The 17313-nt window shown below is 47.3% G+C and overlaps 1 protein-coding gene across 1 annotated transcript in view; it reads right to left on the bottom strand.

Annotated features, from left to right (window-relative positions):
* Positions 1-11768, bottom strand: part of ANKRD66 (ankyrin repeat domain 66) — a 99061-nt gene extending 87293 nt beyond the window's left edge. Inside the window, exon 1 of the mRNA XM_069605822.1 lies at positions 11496-11768. The gene's annotated coding sequence lies outside the window, so the exon portion shown is untranslated. The remainder of the gene's footprint in view (positions 1-11495) is intronic.
* Positions 11769-17313: the final 5545 nt, after the last annotated feature.

Here is a 17313-nt window from a genome sequence, read left to right as displayed (position 1 = left end):
CAAAACATACAGGCCTGGAGCTTCCGCGTCCTGTTTCCCGCTCCTCTAACCATGGCAGTATAGGGCATCAGCATAGCACAGCAAAGCAAATTACATACACAACAAAGAAAAAGGAACCAGCGTTACAATGATACATTTCTTCATTTCTAGCCTATAAGCCAATATCTCCTTTTCTGACTACTCAAGGCAAGGCAGTCGGCTTATCATCCACATTAGACACATAACTCCGGAATGGCGGCCAATAGGCGGCCGTAAGGGAAGCCGCATATTGTTTCTCTCTATGTTCCCACATAGTCATAAAGGAATACCATTCTCGGAATTTGGGAGCCACAGGCTTTCCCCATGTCTTGGCCAAAATGTCCCCACACAAGATACCCGCCTGCAGCCAGGGGCCACAACCGTGATCCGGCAAACCCAGGAGCAAGGCCGGCCGTGCCACCAGGCGAGGCGCAACAGCTTGCTGAACACACAGGCCGCAGGAAGGCCCTCTATGCCCGAGCCACACAGCATACTCCAAGTGCAAGGGGCAGCGGGGTGCAGCAGAGGTATATTTCCAAGTGGCCCAGTGGGCCACAGGTTTAATCACAGGGAGATGCAAGAGCCCACCACCATCTGCGGCGCTGCAGGAACCCCTGTGGATGCTCCAGCACACTCCAAGGGGAACCAGGGCAGGCGAGCACGATATGGCGGCCCGCGGCACAAGCTCATGCTCTGCACAGCAGCTCGGGGGGGGTGCCAAGGGTTGCTCGTTGCCCACCAGAATCTTTGTAGGGCCAGGTCCAGGGCAGAAGGGGGACTCACCGCCAGGACGTTGGTCCCTCTCCTCTATCAGCAGGGTGGGTCAGCTGCAGGATCTAGCTACCCAGGAGCACCACAGCGCCCGCCGTCCGCTCCCTCACAGGACGCACTCCGGCTTCCAGCCCTGCCCGGTCTCAGTTTCCCTCCAATCACGGAAGAATCTTTGCAGCAGTGCTAGCCACCCCAACTTGAGACCTTCACGGGTTGTTCATGTGCAGGAAGGCAAGTATAATTAAAAGGATAGTCGAGCCGGGGCTCTTTCAGGCAGCGGCCATCTTCAGCCTCGTGCAACAGCGCCCCCAAAATTTAGCTGACCTTTAAGTGTAGCCACTGTACTTAATTTAGATGAGCTTTTCAGTATAGCCACGGTATTGAATTAACTGCATTTTTGATTGTAGACAATAATGGGCCTCATTACGAGTCCGGCGGTAACCGAGCCGAAAAAAACGGCAGGTTACCGCCGGACTCGTATTACCATTCCGCCTCCATGATTCCCGGAATTACTGGGGCATTACAACCCCGGTGACCCAGGAATTCCGGAGGCGGAATTCTGTAAGTCCCCATTCCCATGGAGTCTGATAGGACTCCATGGGAGTGGGGAAGTGGAAACACCGGCACCATGTTGTGTTAAACCCGCCAGGTCAGAGCTGGCGGGAGGGACACCTCCCGCCTGCAGAACTCGAGATCAGCCGGTCCGGAAAGAACGGTGGTGGCGGATTTACCACCACCGTTCTTTCCTGACCGGCTGACTTGTAATGAGGCCCAAGGTGTTGAATTTAGCTGAATTATTTAATATAGCCACTTATTGAATTAGCTGAATTTGTAAGAGTAGCCACTGTACTGAATTTAGATGGTTCTTTGAGTATAGCCACTGTACTGAATTTACTGATTTTTTGTGTACAGCCAATGTATGGAATTTAGCTGATTTCTTTTAGTATAGCCACTGTATTGATTTAGCTGAAATGTTCAGTATAGCCACTGTATTGAATTTAGTATTTAGTGCTATTTTTAAGTGTAGCCACTGTACTGAATTTGGATTTTTTGTTTGTTTTTGTATGGCCACTGTATTGAATTTAGCTGAAATTCTTTAGTATATCCACTGTATTGAATGTAGCCGACTTTTTGAGTATAGCCAATGTATTGAATTTAGCCGAATTTTTGAGTATAGCCACTGTATTGAATTTAGCTGAATATTTTAGTATAGCCACGGTATAGAATTTAGCTGAATCTTTCATTTGTGATATTCGCAAGCGACACTTATAAGCCTAAACTATTGCAGTAGAGTACAGATAGGGAGGAATGGCTTAGGAGGAGGGACACACAGTCTATGGGTGTTGTTTGGTTATGAGCCATGCTAATCCCAATGGCCATCCCACCAATTCCTGCCTCTCCCCACCCAACACTACTCCTCGTGGGAATTTTTTTAGCTTGCTTTAATCAATCCTTACCATCAGACTTTGCACTCCAAGTGCCTGCCAGGTTTTTTTTTGTCATTGCAGTCTTCTGAGAGTTAAGGACTTAATTGGAGTTGTAAACACGATGCAACGTCTAAGAAGGCATGCCTTCAGGCACTCGTTTTAGGACTTGAGCCCTGGCCACCATTCATTTCTATTACAAGTCTACTATGTGTACATGGAGAGTTTTAAACTGACTAGTAAGCCCTACATGCAGGTCTGTGCTAGCAGACAGTGCCCACCTTCAGTTTGCAGTGCACCCCTCCCCCACCCCCATATGCTAGCACGTCTTCATTCTAGTAAAGGCATAGGAGCATGCAGGCATGTCGGCCATCTTTGGCAAAGTTGCGTAACCCCAGCTCAGTTCTTCTTTGCTTTCCACGCGTCTAGGCTCTAGCCCAAGGGCAGCTTATGAGAACCTTCTGGCAAGCAAAGTCCCGTGATGTTTATACATCGGCAGCCTCCTGCGGCCAAGTGTTAGGGCTACACTGTGATGGGACAGGCACAGCTCCCCTCATGATGCGGCAAAGACTATGCACGTTCCACATGATGAGAAGTACTGCTGGGGTCGCTATGGCACAAACGCCACCGCAAAGTTTATCTAACTGGGGAAAGGGAAGCGGGTCCTTCAGAAATTCAGCCAACTAACGGCCATGGTGGCTTAGTGGCCGATTCCTTGCAGGAGACTAGGATTTCTCTGTGACGCATAATGCTCACACTGGGCTTGCTTTATAGTGCAGAGACAGACACATGAACGGGCACTGCGGTGACGTCCGGTCCTCCTTAACAGCAGGATTGGCCTAGGCTCGGTGGCTGCCACATTTCCTGGTGCGGAAAGGGTGCGGAAACATAGCTTTTCTTCCTATTCTCGCGTGATGATGAGTCAGAGACACAATGTTGTGGAGACTTGGAGAGGAGATAATGAATCTTGTGACCCTACTCACGTGGATGCTTGCATGGTAGTGATTTCTTACATCATTCATGTGAGTATTTCCTTTCCCTCTCCCATCCTGCTAATTGTCTATGGGCATGTGGGACGTAAGTATCTGTGTTGGCATGTCAGTATTCTTGGTGGCATGACATACTGCCCAACAATTGTTTTCACAACCATAAGCCCTACAGGCGATTTCCATGGCCAGGCATATACCCTGTTGTGGAACGCCATATCCACAAGGAAAGCACATTTCTTCTATGGGATTCCACCCTCACTTGATGTGTTTGTGCTGGCAGTGATTGCGCTACATTAAGCTTGCCCATGGTTTCAGCTTGTGGGTCAATCACCAGGGCAGAATGCCATCTCAATCACCAGGGCAGAGTGCCATCTCAATCACCAGGGCAGAGTGCCATCTGAGGTGCATCTGAGGTGCAAGGCTTCTGCAATAGTTCCTTTCAAAATGCAGAGTGTTCACATCTGGCGATCACGTGATGTGACCTTCTCAGTGTTCTACATGTGTCCGCAGATGCAAGACAAGGTTGTCCATGGTTTCCATTTTGGTCTAAGTCGTCCTTGGAAACAGGTGTCTCTCATACTCTATGTTCAGGTGAGGTATAAAATAACAACTCTATGTTTAAGTGAGGTGTAAAATAACAACTCTATGTCAGGAGAGGTGTAAAATAACAACTCTATGTTCAGGTGAGGTCTAAAATAACAACTCTATGTTCAGGTGAGGTGTAAAATAACAACTCTATGTTCAGGAGAGGTGTATGTTCAGGAGAGGTGTAAAATAACAACTCTATGTTCAGGTGAGGTGTAAAATAACAACTCTATGTTCAGGTGAGGTGTATGTTCAGGTGAGGTGTAAAATAATTCTATGTTCAGGTGAGGTGTAAAATAACAACTCTATGTTCAGGAGAGGTGTAAAATAACAACTCTATGTTCAGGTGAGGTGTAAAATAACAACTCTATGTTCAGGAGAGGTGTAAAATAACAACTCTATGTTCAGGTGAGGTGTAAAATAACTCTATGTTCAGGAGTGGTGTAAAATAACAACTCTATGTTCAGGTGAGGTGTAAAATAACAACTCTATGTTCAGGAGTGGTGTAAAATAACAACTCTATGTTCAGGTGAGGTGTAAAATAACAACTCTGTTCAGGAGTGGTGTAAAATAACAACTCTACCTTCAGGTGAGGTGTAAAATAACAACTCTATGGTCAGGAGAGGTGTAAAATAACAACTCTATGTTCAGGTGAGGTGTAAAATAACAACTCTATGTTCAGGTGAGGTGTAAAATAACAACTCTATGTTCAGGAGAGGTGTAAAATAACAACTCTATGTTCAGGTGAGGTGTAAAATAACAACTCTATGGTCAGGAGAGGTGTAAAATAACAACTCTATGTTCCGGTCAGGGGTAAAATAACAACTCTCTGTTCAGGAGAGGTGTAAAATAACAACTCTATGTTTAGGTGTTCAGGAGAGGTGTAAAATAACAACTCTATGTTCTGGTGAGGTGTAAAATAACAACTCTATGTTCAGGAGAGGTGTAAAATAACAACTCTATGTTCAGGTGAGGTGTAAAATAACAACTCTATGGTCAGGAGAGGTGTAAAATAACAACTCTATGTTCCGGTGAGGGGTAAAATAACAACTCTATGTTCAGGAGAGGTGTAAAATAACAACTCTATGTTTAGGTGTTCAGGAGAGGTGTAAAATAACAACTCTATGTTCAGGTGAGGTGTAAAATAACAACTCTATGTTCAGGAGAGGTGTAAAATAACAACTCTATGTTCAGGTGAGGTGTAAAATAACAACTCTATGGTCAGGAGAGGTGTAAAATAACAACTCTATGTTCCGGTGAGGGGTAAAATAACAACTCTATGTTCAGGAGAGGTGTAAAATAACAACTCTATGTTTAGGTGTTCAGGTGAGGTGTAAAATAACAATTTCGACTACCTTTAAGGTCTGAAAAAAGTGGCAGTTGAATCATCAGGCATCTCATAAATGACGTCTCAGACTGCCAGGCCTACTGACAGCAAGAATCCCCCTCCCATGCATTTGTCATCTTGAGTGCCCGTTGCATCAAGGCACTAGTCGGAATCACGGGTCCAGTGCACCCACCCGGGACTCAGGCTCCTGGAGTCAGATACATTAGAAGGCCCTGCAACCTGCAGGGCGAACGTTTCCATGCTGATGTTGCCAGCATGAGAAGGAGTTGCTGGATTGCCAGTGGAAGTAGACTCATGACCATCTGACGAGCTGCCACTCTGCGAGTGATGTGAGGTAGAAAATATCACATGTGGCAGTGCGTTAACTGTTGAGGCAGTTTGCAGCACACTCCCCCCCACCCCCAACCCCAGGAGCAGACACGGTCCAGCCCTGGATTCTTAGGCTGAAACGCATAAATCCATACTCATGAAGAAGCATGCCGGGAGGATGTGGCTGCCACAACACAGGGCAGAAACAGAAACATGGCTGGTATACTGAGATGTCTGCATTGTCCTGTCATTAATGCTGTGTTTTTGTGCACCCTGATGCCTGCAGGTTTTCGGCGCGTTGTAAATAAATACAAAATAAAGTGTACGGTTCAAACGGTGGTGCACCTTGAGTAAATCAGAAGCTGGGTGGGCACGCAGCCAACAAGCAACAATGTGGTGGTGCTCTAGCAACAAAGTGAGTGTGGCCCGCTCTCCACCAGTGTTGTGTCCTTCCCAATGATTAGCGGGAACCAGCTTCATGCTCACAGTTCGCTCTTCATTTTCATACTTTGCTCGTCTTCACAACCTTCCTCTTGTGTCCCAACACAAGCCGCATCCATATAACGATGTGCACTGGGCTAGGATACAACATCATCACTTTCCGCTCTGTCGAATTCCCCCATTGGATGGGGGTCATCCTACTGGAAATGTTTGCGCTTCCTGTTTCCCTGCTCCTCCTGCGCGCAGGATGCTGAGATCTACTTTCTTGTTAACTTTGTTGTCATGTGACCACGACCCCCTTTAGTTTTTATTGGCTTTTGTGTGCTGAATTTATGAAAACCTTCTTACCGTAACTTGACCTGGTACCACCCAAGTCCGTTTTATATGGCTGTCTTATCCCACAGTGCTACTCTGAGTATTGGACGTGATAGTGGGTAAAATATGCAAACACAACCTGCAGCACCCCATTACATTACATAATATTATTGATAAGGCGCGTCCAAAGTGGCTCAGAGACATACGGGCACCGAAGAGAAGGAGTGCCAATTAGTCAAGATGCAAAGGTCTGATCAGACTACCTTATTTAAATAAATAAGTTTTAAGTTTTTTTCTTAAAAGCATCCTATGTCGGGCAGTTTCTCACATCTGAATGTAGAGCATTCCATTTTACCGGGGCGGCAGCCCAGAAAGCACCCTTTCTGACCATTTCCAATGAGGTTTGTGGGATTTGCATAAGTCTTTTACCATTACAGCGGAGGATCCACGCCTCCGGTTTGTCAATCTATTTGCAATGTATGATGGGAGGGATCCATTAAGAGATTTATAAGTGATGGTGAGCAGGCTAGACTCAATCCTCTCTGCAATGGGTAACCAATGCAGTTTTCTCCTCACCTCCGACACATGTGTGAACTTTCGTAAGCCCATGATCACTCTTATGGTACTATTCGGCACCACTTGAAGTTTTGTAAGATACGTTTTTCCTACTCCTCTAAGCAATGAGCCACAGTAATCCATTTTTTAAGAGATGGTAGCCCGAGCAATCGTTTTGCAACCCTTTTGAGACAGAAAAGGGCGAATATGCTAAAGAAGTCTGATATGTAAGGCCGAAGCTGCTACCAAGCTATTGACATGGGAAGACATACACAAGGTCTGATCAAATGTGACACCTAAGATTTTTATTTTTTCCTTTGTTGGAAGAACATGGTCTACAATGCGGAAAGATGCATACACTGGGGCGAGTTTGGCAAGTCTAGGTCTAGAGCCAATGATCATAAACTCAGTCTTGCCCCATGCCTCTTCGGCAACAATCACACAACAACAACAACAATCAACATACCTATGTATTCAGCCCACAGAAGCCTCAATTCGCCTTAAATCATTTGACATTTTCCCCATCCTGGCTTTTTAAGCAAGAGTGCTTTGAATGACTCATGTTGTAGGCCCATACGTACAAGGAGAAAAACAAAAGTACTATTTTAGTATTTATATTTTATTTGTAAATTATACAGCGCTTTAAGCCAAAGCTCTGAACAAAAAGGACACAGTTTTCAGTACAATGAAATGCAATATTAAAAACTGAGAAAACGTATTCAAAGTTGTTTTTCTAAATCAGTGGTCTTCAAACTTTTTTGACCTGGGTCCCCCTGAGCAAAAATGTGGGCAGGCTGGGCCACCCAAAAATACCAAATGGACAGTAAGTCCAAAAGGCTATACATTATTGTACATCGTCGCTGCACCCTGCTCGCAGTATAGTAGTCCCTGGGCTTTCTCCACCCTGCTCCCAACAAAGCCCCTGGGCTCTCTGCACCCTGCTCCCACCACTATCCCATGGCTCCCCGCATCCTGCTCCCAGCACAGTCCCAGAAAACATTGTCACTATCCACAAGCCGTTACTTTTCAGTGCTACCGTATAGTCTAGTAAACCACGAGTGAATCACTTCACCACATACCTTGCCAGCTCAGGTTGGTACAGATATGTAGGGGTGTTGCTAGGACTGGAAAAGATCCGGAGCTGTGCTACTGCCGGGACTGTCAGAACTCAGGCTAACTAGCCTTTTGGTTGTAGCCCCTGAGCTTCTATCAGGCCGGGGCTGCAACCCAAAGACCCGGGGCTATAGACCACTCAGCCCCCCTAAACCCTCAGCAAAGCCTCTGCAGATATGCATTTATGTTAGGATTCCCAGGGCAGAAATAATGTTGATTTTATAGTGACGACTTGAAAAAATACACAAATCACATACCAAACAGAGCAGACAAAAAATAAATCATTATAGAAACATGTTGAGCAAAAAGTGTACGACTGTAGATTTACTTAAACTGCCCTGAAACGACTTCCATACACATGGAAAGAAAGTGAATGACAAGAACACCTGCTTGCAGCCATTGCTCTTGCAACTTTATATACCCCTTATATTTTTAATCACCCAAATTGTGCAGCTCTTAACGGGCACCCCTCGAACGATAGTCACTCCCAAATACTATGTCTGCACTCATCTAATCACACAATAAAAATACTCTGCTTATAACAAAGAGACTCATTTTTTTTATTTGCACTTGAAATACAAAGCAAAAAATGAGCAGGGACAAAGCCCTTCATGTTCTTGGTGTGAACAGCCAATCCTGCAACCTCCCGTCATCTGGGCCCTGCGCAGTCGCTCGCTTCCCCGCTCCAATAAGAGGCCTATGTTGGGGCTTACAAGATCCTCATGGGGTGGAGGGCAAAGCAAGCCAGTTAATACAGCATGTGTTCTGATGCTCACTCTGTCTACTGTGTCTGTCTGAACCATGCCTGTTAAGGCATTCCAGTATGTTTAAAGTGCCGCAGAGCGCGTACCACTGAGGGTTGTGGAAGCACATGAATGCTATGGAAACACCTAAACACATATACAAACAAGTGAATCGGGTATATATTAATAATTCCAGGAAAGGCCAGAAACAAACTGTAATCAATGACTTTGGAGTAGCTCATCTCCAAGGCACATCTAAAAATCCTGTCAAGTATAATGTTCAATTGGGGCATGAATAATTTGTGTGTTTAAAAAGTTGTATTCTAAAGCGTTTTGGATGACAAGCGTTTAATAGAAAACAAATTACCTTTTTTCAAAACTAGAATCTAGACTCTTTTTTCAGACTGTGAGTGCACAGCCCCCTGGACATTAGGCCTCGGCCCCCCAGAGGCTTGCGTCCCACAGATTGAATACCACTGTTCTAGATGAAGGAGATGATTCTTAAGAGTAGTACGGAATAAGGAACAGCAAGTAATAAAGCAGAGGGACAAAGGAAAAGGGTTCCAGTGATATGGACCTAGGAGAGAGAAAGACTGAGAGCAAAGCACACGGGTAAAAGAATAAAAGGAGACTAGAGAAGATAGGTAAGAAGGTGCAAGGCCATAGAGAGACGTGAAAACAAGAGAGAACATTGAATTTGAGACTAGAGTGAAAGGAACTTTCTCAAAATGCAATTTACGCTTGGTTAGCTTAAAAGTTGAAGATATCATATGACATGCACTTCGCAACAATTGCAGTCTCTTCAGAAAGTGTACTTGCCCTGTAGTTATGTTAACCCCTTTCTCTAGCCCGGGTAGTGCTTAAACCTTGCGGTGCTGTGCCTACCTCAATAGAGTGACTTCCAGTCAAACAGCTTCTGTAGTTCACCACAAAGCACCAACCCATTTTCCTAACTAAGGAAAAGAATAAGGGCATGATTGCACGCCACCCCACCGAGGATCTACTGGGGGGGATTAACTGCCTGTCCAGGGTCTGCCACCAGTGGCTCTCTAGATGTGTTGGACTATGCCTCCCATGATCCCACACCATTGAGTATGCTGACTAGGGTGAAAGGGTTTGCAAACCAAAACATCTGGAGTGTTGGAGGTTGCACACCCCTAGCTCCTTCTGAAACACAGCAGGAATAGGGACAATGCCCAGTTCCAGGTCCTAGCAACACTGCAGATCCTGGAAAACGGATTCTAACATGCTATGAATACCTGTGTACCCTTTTTTAGTTTGGGCTACTAGGTGACCTTTGCACAACCTGTTAGATAGAACTATTGCATTAGAGTACTGATAGGGAGAGAGGGAATATGAGACGGGACTCAAAGTTTGTAGGTGTTGTTTGGTTATTTGCCCGACCATATACGGCCTATGTTAATCCCTATGGTCATTCCGACCCAGTTTCTGCCCCGGCCCACCCAAAAAAACTCCTCATGGGAACTCTTTGCGCTCGCTTTACTTAAGCATTACCATCAAACATTGCACTCGAAGTGCGGGCTAGTGCTGTTTACAAGCAGTCTTCAGAGAGTTAATTACTTAATTGGAGCTATAAGCTCGCTACTAGTGAAATAAACATTTCTTAACCTGGGCTGCCTTCAGCCACTCGATTCCTAACCACTATGTGTGTCCCTCACTGAAGTCCTGTTAAAAACGAGCATTGGCAAAGCCAACAGTTTTGGCTTGTGTATAATGCATTTGCCGGACACTGCTATTAGATGCCCAGGCACTTGCACCATGCTGCCCAGGCACTCGCACCATGCTGCCCAGGCACTTGCACCATGCTGCCCAGGCACTTGCACCATTTTGTAACTGCTTCAATCAATGACCAGTTAATACCAATACGACAGCCTTTGGCAAGTGCCTTTTCCATGCCTACACAAAAGCCCAAACTGTTGGCATTTCCAATACTTGTTGAGTGTATCCACTGTATTGAATGTAGCTGAATTGTGATGCAACAGTCCACTGACCCTACTAAAAACTCTCCAATGTTCAGCATACTGACCCGCAGACACAGAACAAAACACACTCATACATACCTCTACCACAACAAAAACCTAAAACCACCACAAACAGCACACACTAAGGAACACCCAACCAAAAAAGAAACTAAACCCATTACACACATCACCCCATACTCACTCATACGCCAAACACCACATAACGTCTACCAGCTAAAAACAAACCAGCACACAGAGACCGGTTTTTCGGATCTGAAGCTACCAACAGCACATCAAAGCTCTCTTGCGCTTTTCCCTCTCAATCCCACTAAGCCCTCCCAGTACTCCTTCCTTTTGAAATCCACCAAAGCGCCTGGAGACCATGAAAATGGCAGCGCTGCACGGTATAAATCACAATTACATAACGTGCCACTACCACCACTGCTGTAGTGAGGCCCTTTGCCCTTCTGCTCAGTTGTTGGTAGTTTGTGTCTATTCAGCAGCATGCTACGTGGCATCGCAATGCAGTGAGGTTTGTGTCTAGTCCTTGCTGCCTTGGAGCATGTTGTCATGAGTTCTATTCTCAGCTTCGGCACTTCACTACAAGTGTGCAGTGTACCGGATGTGGACACCTCGCATCCTGTTCTCTGTTCATGCTCCCGATGTTCCTGCTGCAATGCTCTTTGCAGAGCGCTCTCCTGCTTCTTGGAGCTAGGTCTATTATGCAGGTGCGTGCATGCTGTTTTATTCCATATTTTCTAGGTTGGGATTCGTAGTTTTCACCTGTGGTGGCGGAGAATACGCTTGACATTTACCAGCCATACAACAGAGCATGCACCACATACTATTTCCTAAAAATAACTTGATTTTATTTTATAGAAAATAAAGAAAACTACACATACCGTTACCGCACTGTTTAACTAATTATCTAGACGCAGCTGGGCGACAAGAGCTGACGTGAGGAAGGGCACCTTGTTTCCTGGTGGCAAAAGAAATCTCCCCGCTTAAAAAGGGAGTCCAGTCTCCTGCCTTTGTTCGGGTGCAATTCTTCCCCCGCTAAATCAGCAGAAAACAAGCCTCAGAAGCTTGAGAAATTAAAACGCGGAAAGACAAACAATGCCGCGTTTCTCCACTACTGTGTGCTGAGGGCAAAGGCACACCACACTGGCAACTCCTCCCCGCTTCTGTGCACGTTTGTTGTGGGTTGCACACATGGCAACAGTCCCCTCCCTCGTGTAAGTGACAATGGCGCAGCAGAGGCTTTCTCAGAAAATAATATAGGCACGTAGAAGCCTCGTGAGATCTGGAAACTAGGTTTCGCATTATCCCAGGCGGCCAGACATTGTAAATTATGCACGTTGCAGTCGAATGATTAACAAGCTGCCAATGCCAACAGTTTAAGCATTTGTCTAGGCATGGGAAAGGCACTTACCGGGCACTGCTGTAGTGCTATTAACTGGCTAGCGATGGTAGCAAGTGCAAACTTATGCGAGTACCTACACATCTAATAGCAGTGCTTGGCATACATTAGCCAAAACTGTTGGCTTTGCTAATGCTTGTTTTTAACAGGACATCAGTGAAGGGCACACATAGTGCTTATAAATCGAGTGGCTGATGGCTGACCTGGTTAAGGCATTTTGTTTACACCAGTAGCACGTTTACAACTGTAATGAGCACCCTGGAGGGAGGCGCTGGCCAATCAGAAAGCTCGGAATGTGGGCTGTATTGTCTGGAACAAACCTACATTCCGAGCAGCCTAGGTGCAGCTAGCCAGTGACCCTTCCCTGTTCCTCTTTCCCTTCCCCACCCCCCTCACCTCTTAGCACCTGTGTAGTTTCCTATGAGGGAGCTAAGAGTGTGTAATAAAAAAAGAAAAACGTACCTTGCTGCATGGCCTGGTACTGCACCGTACTTTCCCAAATCAGTTTCATTGTTGATGATGTCACGGTCATCAACATTGAAAGGGGACTTGGGAAACCACGGCGCAGCACCGGGCAGCGCAGCAAGGTACGTTTTTATTTTTGTATTTAAATAAACTAAACACCATTAGCACCCATGTAGGGATTTACACAGTTACTAATGGTGGTATACTCCTCAGCCATGGGACGAGCCTTTCGGTAATGGCACTGCTGCCAGCTTTGCTCGGGCCCTTAACTTGGGCAGCGGCCAATTACTGACAGGGCTGGCCCAGTGCTGAGGTGTATATCGCCCCATTAAGTAATTAACTCTAAGAAAACTGCTTTGACAAAACACTGGCAGACACTTCGAGTGTACAATTTGGCTTGCATGGAGTTCAGCCGAGAGTGTGCGTTCCAGCTGCACCATCCTCTGGTCTGCACGTGTATCCTGGGCCCTTATGAGAGCACCCAGAGTACTTCTGAGGGAGGAGTAATCTTCCCTCAGGGCTTCCCTGTTGGCCTGTGCGTCAGCAGCAATAGCGGAGCGCAGAGCCACCAGTCCAGCCCGGCGGGCCCTGTTGGCCGCCGACACGCCCAGCCTGAGTGAGCAGCACATGGACTGCGTTGCCTGCTGCTGGAGCTCCACCTGCCTATCAGGGAGGAGGATGGAATCAGCCATACGTTCCATGCCTCGAGCCAACATCTCAATTGCTCCCCCCTGTTGCTGTGCAATGGCATACATGGATTGTTCCCACCCAGTGTTCCCCGGTGGTGCACGGCCACCGCGTTGCTGGGCACCACGCCTGCGGGGCCCAAGGAGACGTGGACCTTGCTGTGACGGTAGAGCCTGCGGCTGCAGGACAGCATTCCTCCATCGATCTGCTGCACCAGGAACAGGAGCAACTGGTGTGGAGTGTGACTCTGCACCGTAACCACCACAGGCCGACATACCAACACTGACTGGCCCCTTGAGGGGTCTACCCCCACTGCAGGTTTGGCGGACAGAACAGAATCCATAGCAGAATCACCCACCGTCGACGGCATGGATTCATGAGCATCCGATTCAACATCAGAGTCAGAGAGATCCCCAGAGCCGTACCCAGAGGCAGGCCTGTACAGGATGGCCTGGAGCACCAAGGGATTTTCGTGGTCTACCACCCCACGACCACCACTGATGCTGGGTTGGTGAACTTAACCCTTCACCCTGCCTGCCATCTCCTCCACTGCTTCTGGTGCATCATCACCTGTAAAAAATGTAATAAACAGTACACATGTCAGCAGCACATACCACACACATATACAACACTATATTGAGGGCCAACACATGAGGCAGCCATGTCACACAAGACACAAACTCTGGCATGCATGCAGTGGCAATGAAATGGAAGGGGACCCTGAAAGCAGACATGAATGTGTGTCAAATGCAAAACCCACACATGTACTGCATGTTGCATATCAACTGCTTCACACACAACCTTCTGGCGGGAATAAATCTTTGCGAAATTTACAGATGTCAACTAAGAGATGGCAGGTAGCCTTAGCCAAGGCACAATTTCCAAATAGCCACAGCAGTAAGTCAAATAGAAGTGTCCATGACACATACAAAATGCATGTCAACATGCACTACAAGAACATTAATATTAACAAATGCACACGTGTCACAGGATGCAACAACGCAAGTGCCTTGAAATACAGGGAAGGGAGGCAAATGGATACATACATGGCAGGTCACTTTGACAACACACAAGTGAATAGGCATGTTGAAGGGTGAAACATGGCTCAGAAGTGCGTGGGTGCAGTGCAGCACATGCGTACGTCCCCAACTATCAACAGAACCAGAAACGTAGTGATGCCATTCTTGTGACATGACGGCACTGTAAGGGCAAGTGCAGTCATCATGTGCAAAGTGTTGGCACTGGGTTGTAGGGATGAACTGCACCCCTCACCTACCCCCCCGACCCCCGGGTGTTAGGCAGAAACCTGTGCAGTTCCCTTAGGGACCACTGCAAAAAGTTTAAGAGCACAGGAGTTAGCAGTAAACCCAATTGGTAGCAGTCTGCACCACCCAGATTTACCTGGTAGCTGTGGCTGAGCAGTCAGACTTCTCTCAAGAAGAGTTAGGCAGTATACAGAGCATACACAATTGTTAAGACGGATTTCTGAACTCTGTCCTGGTGGCGCAGAAGTTCAGAAGGCCAACCTAATTACTTGGAACAGGGTAACCTCTGGACGAGCCAGACCAATCAAGGTAGCGATCGCAGCGGTCAAGACTAGGTCTCAAGAGGGGTGAGGGTGACTGAAAGCCCGCAATGAGCACACAAAGCAAGATCACTTACAAACTACTCCAAACAGTTGTTATATTAAAAATATATACACATTTATTTCAAGGCCTTTAAAACAATGACCGTAGCGAGAAAATCACAATATAACGATAGTAAACCAACACATACCATATCAACACAATATATATACAAATACGACAGTCGCAAGCGTTATATGCACGAAATGTGTAGTCCACCTGCAAGGGAACGAAAACAGGCAGTATGATACAATGCTTTAGACTCAGTTCGTCTTCAGAGGCACCTAACTAGATGGAAGTCCGAGCCCTGCGAAGAGTGGAGCCTTGTGCTCAAAAGTACCTGCACACGCCGGTGCCAACGGGCAAAAGGAGAGTCTCTTCTAAGGAAATCAGGCAGTTCTGTTCAGTGCACAATTGAAGGAGAACAAGTTCCGCGACTCAAGCGCAGCCTCCACAGTGGGCAGAAGCAGAGCGCGAGTACGGCAAAAGGGTGCTGTTTTACACAGCGGGGAAAAGCAATGGGCTCCTGCAGGAGGGCGACCAGATCCTAGCTAAACTACTCACCGGTCCCCGATGCAAGCAGACCCAGGCTTCTCCGCGTCAGTTTCAGCAGCTGGCAGGTTCAGAAGAGCAGGGAACGCCTCGTCGTCGTGTTGAGTAAAAAGACGTCCCAATCGAAGAAACCTGCACAGTTTTGTCACCACAGCAGGGCAACGGAGCGGCCGTGTGTATCTGAGCCTAATGTACACTACTCACTTCTGACCTGGGAACGCCAAGTGTACGAAGCGTGTGAGAGTGACAAGGACTCGAAATACTACACAACCTGGCGGCGGTTACAGACCAAGACTCCCGTGTAAGCTGGTCAGTCAACTGGATGGCCCAGAGACGCTTCCGAAGGCTTACTGGCAGGAGATGGTGAAGATGCCGAGAATAGCTGTTCCCGCTATTCCAAAGGGTCGAAGTACCAGTACAGGCCTTCTGGTTCGATCAAAGGTGAAAAGGGTTTCACAAGGCGACAGCAGTGCAGAGGAGGAGTCCTTCAGCGGGTCACCAGCGATTCCTCGGTCCAGCCTCTTGGTTGCAGGATACTTGGCTCCTGTATTCCTTCCTTCGTGAGAACTCAGGAGATCGACATGTTAGTGGTGTTTCCAGCCCCCTCTTATCCACGGTTCCCTTCGCGCCAAAACGGAGGGGACCCAATGGGAGATCCGCTCATCAACACTCACACCATTCGTGGACCAATCACGGACCACGGTGGTCCCAGGCATTCACACCACCCTAGACTCTCTGGCACCCAGGATGTGTATTGGGACCAGAGATCCCAGCCCACATCCTGGAGGCACACACAAGACATGTAGAAGCCCGCGAAAGCATCCGTGTTTCGCGGGAAAGTACATGCCCAAATAAGGAAGGCCCTGGGTCGGCTCGACCTGGGGAAGGTGAAGGGAGCAAGACGGTCAGCGGACAGGACAAAGGAGCCTTGTGGTCTGGCCATTTTGGGAGCCAGGCCACCATTTTGGGTGAAGCGCAGAAAACGCGCTTAGAACGCCAAAAGGAACTCAAAATACAAAGAAACGATCGCTGCCACCATTCCCGTCCCTGAATTACTTGCACCGATCAGATACCATCCTAAACGAGTATCTAGGGCCCGTAGAAGGCTCGAGACCCAAGAGAGCTGTAACTTAGCTTACAGTGCCCTCTTGTGTCATGTTACACGAAAGCCGCAACATGATAAAAGAAACCACGGGAAACAGCGTTCCCCGGTACTGACTGTCTTAAGCTCATGTCAGTTTCCCCGTAAGAAAGGAGCGAAAGCCCAGAGGAGTGCGGCAGAAGGCTGCACTTCTCTGGCAAAGTCAAGAACAAGGTGAAAAACAACAGCAAAAAGTTTAGGGGTTGCCACATGGAAGGAAAATTACCTACAATTACGAAATCTTTCCTAACACTCGCCCCTTCCAGACTATGGACAGGGGGAACTAATCCACCCCTGGATGAGTCTCTTGTTCAGGTCGGTTAAACATTCTGGACAACCCATCAGCATTGCTATGTTGGACACCTGGCCTATGCTCAATAGTGAAGTCGAAGCCTTGTAGGCTTATGGACCACCTAAGCAACTTTGGATTCTCCCCCTTCATGTTCATTAGCCACTTTAACGGCTTATGGTCAGTTTGCACAGTGAAGTGGGTCCCATAGAGGTAGGGCCTCAGCTTCCTTAGGGCCCACACAACAGAGAAACATTCTTTCTCTACCGTGGACCATCTGAGCTCTCTGTCCTTAAGCTGGCGACTAATAAAACCGATAGGGTGTTCCTTACCCTTCTCATCTACTTGTGATAGTACAGCTCCTATCCCAGTGTCAGAGGCGTCCGTCTGCACGATAAAAGGTCTTTGATAATCAGGGGCCCTGAGGACAGGGGCCTGGCACAAGGAGTCTTTTAAGCCATTGAAGGCCTTCTCACACTCGTCGGTCCAAGTTACCTTCTTGGGTTTCTTCGGAGTTGTGAGGGCAGTCAGAGGAGCAGCT

The sequence above is a fragment of the Ambystoma mexicanum genome, chromosome 4p, assembly GCF_040938575.1.
Source record: "Ambystoma mexicanum isolate Mex_15411 chromosome 4p, UKY_AmexF1_1, whole genome shotgun sequence".
Taxonomy (NCBI): domain Eukaryota; kingdom Metazoa; phylum Chordata; class Amphibia; order Caudata; family Ambystomatidae; genus Ambystoma; species Ambystoma mexicanum.
The sequence above is the reverse complement of the archived record's forward strand: the minus strand, read 5'-3'. Positions and strand labels throughout refer to the sequence as shown.